Here is a 5,905-nt window from a genome sequence, read left to right on the forward strand (position 1 = left end):
GTGATTCGACTTCTCTTTCTATAGTTTTTAGTATAGTAAGGTGAGCGCTGAAGCGCTGCACGAATCTTTCTTAGAAAGATTCAGCGACGAAGTTCTGCCCCAGCAGAGCCCGACTCCTAGCTAAAATCCCCTTGTAAGTAAGTTATGTTTACCCTATTTTAAATATAGTTTATATTTAAAATTAGTACTGTTATTATAAATTTATAATAAATATTTGAGCTATTATTATGACTTATATAAGTGTCGTTATAATATCTTTTTAACTACTCGCGATACGGGGAATCTAGTTTAAAGGGCCGCATAGGGTTGTTGGATTTTAGAAGTGCTATACACCAAAATGGTCATGCCCTCCGGTGTTTTATATCTGGCCCCTGTCTGTACATAGTGGTTGGAAAGTATTGTTTAAACTCTTATATAATAATAATAATAAGACTAATAATTAGTCATGGTAAATATTAGACCAAAATCTAATGGTAATAATACTAGGTTTCGTCGAAGGAAATTATTTTAAAGTAAACGAAGCGCTGTACGAGTACCGAGTCACCACCTTCTCAGGTGAGTGCATAGTTACTTTCATCTTACACATAGATATGAAGTATTTTATATAAACTACGTGCTATGTGTGTGCATATTATCTGAATAGTTGTTGTCTATGCTGGGTGAACGTTTTTTGTATACATGTTTTAAATGATTTGAATTGTATATGTATTTTAAATATACAAGTATGTTGGGTATGAGATGGGTAGATGAATGATGAGAGATAAAAGATGATGTGAGTTACCATTGGTAGCTATAGACTTAGTGCCTAACAAATAACATCGGCAACTATGGACTTAGTGCCTATTGGACAAACACTGGTAGCTATGGACTTAGTACCTGTTAGGAATTGGTAGCTATGGACGTAGTACCTATTAGATAAACACTGGTAGCTATGGATTTAGTACCTGATGAATAGACTATAGCAGATATGGAATTAGTGCTTTATGAACGAACATTGGCAGCTATGGATTTAGTGCCAGTCCTATAACCCTGGAAGTAAGGGACCTCGGAATAAACGAATGCAGGATAGATAACTCTTAGGATAAATCCTTAAGAGTAAAGAAGATAATGGGGATGGGTAATTGGGTTGATTGTTTGATGTTAAAACATAATAATTATAGTATTGTGGGTTGAAAACCCTATGTACTCACCAGGTTTCCCAACCTGACCCACTCAATTTATTTATATCACAGGTGTTGATATGAAGTCACATTACAGTGAGAGATTTAAAGAGATGTAGATCACTAGTGTAAATAAATGTAAGTTCTGTTTATGCTTATGTTTATGTATTAACGATGACACCCCAAACGATTTGAAATGAAAAAAATACTTTTCTTCGAAAATGTTTTAATAACGTATTTATCGTGTTTTCTGGGAACAAATTCCGCAACATTTTTATTAAAAGAAGAACTCTGATTTTTAAAAAGCATAAACGAATTCGATCTTTTCTGGCCGTGAAAATGGGGATGTCACAGTTATAAAGAATTTACGAAGGCAGGGGCTACTTGGTAAATTATAGGACTCAAATTGAAGAGATTTTGGAGGATTGGGACTAAATTGTAACCTATAGAGCTGATTTGTTAGGAATTTCAGAATGAGGGGTTAAAAAGGTAAAATGCGGATTGCATTAGAATAAAGGGACATGGAGGGACTATTATTGCCATTATGGAAAACCTTTGAATGGAACCGACTATCGTTGGGCCTTAAGTTGGGCCTTTCTATTGGGCCTAGATGATTCGGATAATAATTGGTCGTTCAAGAGCAAAAAATTGAACTTGAATAATAATGGGCCTAGGGTAAGGCCTATGTAAGGGGTTTGGGCTCAATTTGGAAAATTGGGCCATAAATGGGCCACAGTTTGGGCCTTAATGATTACATGATGTTGGGCCTTAGAATAAGACCATGTATAGGCTTAGGCTGAATTTGGAAGATTGGGCCATATGTTGGGCTTTGATTCCTAGTTGACTTTGGGCCTAAGGATTAGGCCTTGGGCTTGAATAAGCCAAGCTTAGGGTAATGTAGTAATTATCCCAAGTATGTACTTATGGTCATGTAGTGAGACTCAATTATTAATTGGGTGTTATTTTGGTGTTGACAGTTTAGGAATTTGTCATTCAGTAGCTGGGGTTGAGTCTGCGGGACATCAGCAGTGCCAAGTGAGTCTTCTCACTATACCTTACCTAGAGTGGTAATTATGTGTGACCGAAAGGTCTTATGTGCTTACACGAGTTATGTGATATTATGCATTTTTTCTATGTGATATTATGCATTTTGTTTATGTGATATATGCTCTTATCTATGTGATATGTATATGCTATATCCTGAGCTTGCAGGGTGTGGATCGGAAGGTCAATAGGGTTTGGACCGGAAGGTCATCAGAGTATGGACCGGAAGGTCAATATAGTAGGATCAGACGGTCTACATAGTTAGGAACGGAAAGTCATTATGGGTAGGACCGGAAGGTCTACCAGAGTTGTGGGACCGGAAGGTCCCACTGAGACACATTGACCGAAAGGTCTCGTAGAGCTATAGCCTCGAGTGGCTAATTATATGTGCGTGATATTTTGGGGAGCTCACTAAGCATGTGTTCTTACAGTGTTATGTGTTATGTGTTTCAGGTAGTTTGTTTCAAAGGAGAGGAGTCGGCTTGGTCGCAATGCATCACACTATGTTTTCCGCACACGGGATCCTTGGGATTACACTCTGATATGGTTTTATGATACTATGTTTTGATTGTTGACACTTTGGTTTTGACATGAGATATTATTATGAAAGTTTTTAAATTGATCGGTTTTATGTGATAGTTTAATTAAAATGAAATTTTTGGCCTTAAATTTTGGGACGTTACACATAATGTAGTTAAATTAAAAAACCTCGGCCCCATCCATCAAAAAATTGTCATTGTATTTCCTCTTTTTTTGGAAACGACAAATGAATTAACGGATCCTACACGTACTTTTAAACATGCACCCCAGGTTCGAGCTCCGCAAAGCGGGCAAACTCATCCCCTGACGGGATTTCCACGGAAAATTCCCACACAAGGAGCAATTATGTAACATCCCTAGTCTAGGTATACTTCGAGAACCTTGATCTATTGAGCTATTGTCATTTTTGGTCCTTATTATAAAAAGAGTGAAAAACAAGTACGCGGGGCGTACATGAGGTGTACTAGGCCCAGAGTGTAACCCTAATGTGGGGGTGAGTCCCCTATACAAGGGATATGATGGCCTCATTTCTGGCCACTATTCCCAGAGAGAAAACCCTAAGAGTGCCCTAACCTCTGTTCTAGATCTTGTGTGTGTGTGTGTGTGTGTTTGAGCCTTGAGAGTGTTTGTGTGGTTTTGAAGAGAAGAAAAGGTCTTTAAGAAGGAGGAGTTGGAGTCCAAGCTTCTAGATCCGAGCAAATCTGAGTGGGAAGCTTCTTATCGAGGTATAAAGATTCATACTTTGCCTTTCCTTTGTTATGAGCATGTTATTTGAGCATTTTAGGGTTTTTTCCCATAAAGGTGGAGTCTTGATGAGATCTTGAACTCCAGAGTCTAGGACCAACCCCTTTTGAGTGTATGAGTAGTGTTATGTCATAAAAATCCAATATTGGTTGGTGAAATCACTCCATGCATGAGTTATGAGATCCTTGAGACAAAAGAGTGTATATTGTGGAGGATGGTGCCTAATCAGCCATGCAAAGGCATAAAGTCGATGAATTTATGGATTAAGAGACATTAGAGAGTCTAGATCTGAAATATGAGCCTATGTCTTAACTGGTTAAGACCAAAAATGTGAGAAGAGTGAAACTGGGGCGTACAATGGGCGTAATCCCAGTACACACGTCGTAGGGGTCGAACATCCCTGATGCCTGCATAACAGCCGAGTACACGCAATGTAGAGATCGAGTACGCGCAACATACTCCCTAATGTTGACTTTTGTTGATTTTTAGGGTTTGGTCAAAAGTGTGGACTGTTAAGCCTATGGAGGGGTAAAATGGTCTTTTCACCCTTTTGTGAGTGTGGAAGGGTTAGTCTAGTTCTTGAGAGCCAATATTGATTAGGGATAATTATTATGTGCTAGGCGGAGGCTAGACTGGTGGGTAGAGTTCGAGATTCTGAGTTCGAGGTTTTCATTTGCTAGCTTACGAGGTAAGTCTTCTCACTATACTTACCTTGTGTGGTAATATTATGTGTGACTAGAGGGTATTATGTGAATGAGATGTGTATTGAGATATCCTGCTATTTGTTATGTGATATGCTTACTGTGTATTATATTGAGCTGCTGAGTTGAGGGACTAGAGGGTCCATCTGATTTGTGGGACCGGAGGGTCCCACTGAGACACATTGACTGGAGGGTCTTATTGAGTCATAGCCTCGAGTGGCTGATGTGTTGTGTGTCTTATTTTGGGGAACTCACTAAGCTTTATGCTTACCGTGATATGTGTTATGTGTTTCAGGTAGTTCCGAGGATCGCAACAAGGCACCGACATGATTGTACACACTCGTGGAAGATGTTTTTATGATTCTGGGATTGTGAATTACATTATGATATGATTGTCATTTTGGAATACTTGTGTTTTTGATATGGAGAAATGAGAATTTAATGTGTTTTAAAAATGAAAATTTTGTTTGAAAATTTACGTTGTTACAAATTAAAGAGGATTTATGGAGTCCCAAAGATTCGAACATCCAACCTCACCCCACTGTGGGTTATAAACATGGTACACACTACCAGCTAGGCTGGAGATCGTTTGTATTTCCTCAACATATTTTTTGTGGGATAATGACTTAGGAGGGTAACTACCTCTTATCCGTGTTCACATATTGGCAACTTCTTTTTTTTTTTGTACATAATAAAGCAACTAACTTGTTTTAATTGTTTAAATTATACCAATATTACTGGCTAATACATGTTTTAACCGATAACTCAAAGGGAAAATGACTACGGAGGGTAACTACCTCTTATTCGTGTTCACATATTGGCAACTTCTTATTTTTTGTACATAAGAAAGAAACTAACTTGTTTTAACTGTGTAACATCCCAAAAATCATGACCAAAAATTTCGTTTTTAATTTAATACTAAAACCATAATTGTCAACCCATTAATTTAATACTCCAACATCGGACCTTGCCCGACATCAGGCCCCGCCTGACATCGAGCCCCGCTCGGTATACAGATTTGTCTCTCTTAGGCCCTGCCTGTCTCCGGGCCCCGCCCGCTAAACACATACAATCATCTAACATGCTAACACATAAAGAAACATACTCTACTGTATCCCTATCCTAAGAAACATACTCTGCTAATAATGAGATACAGAACTTCGTCCGTACTCAGCTAGTTCCAGCCAGAGCTTCAGTAGTGCAAGGTGAGTCTCCTCACTATGTGAATGGGTCTAAGGCCATAATGCCATCCCATGTAGTCTATGAGTAGGAAGACTCGGGGGTTAGCCATAGGCATTATTTGCTAGTATGTTATTCCAGACTAAGGTTTGATGTCGGCGGGTGCTTGAGGAATGTTTTCATGTTAGATTATACTTGTTATATGTGTGATACTTGTATGTGCCTGGTAAAGAGGTGAGTGTGGGCGAGCTCCCGTATCTCATCACTAGCTGAGTACGAACGATGTTCTGTATCTTATTATTACCAGAGTATGTTTCTTAGGACAGGGATACAGTAGAGTATGTTTCTTTATGTGTTAGCATGTTATAGAATTATATGTGTTTAGCGGGCAGGCCCCGGAGACAGGTGGGGCCTAAGAGAGACATATCTGTATACTGAACAGGGCTCGATGCCAGGCGGGGCTTGATGTCGGGTGAGGGCCCGATGCCGAAGTATTAAATTAATGGTTTGACAATTATAGTTTTAGTATTAAATTAA

The sequence above is a fragment of the Lactuca saligna genome, chromosome 9 (assembly GCF_052625555.1).
Source record: "Lactuca saligna cultivar CGN05327 chromosome 9, ASM5262555v1, whole genome shotgun sequence".
In the NCBI taxonomy this organism is placed as follows: Eukaryota; Viridiplantae; Streptophyta; class Magnoliopsida; order Asterales; family Asteraceae; genus Lactuca; species Lactuca saligna.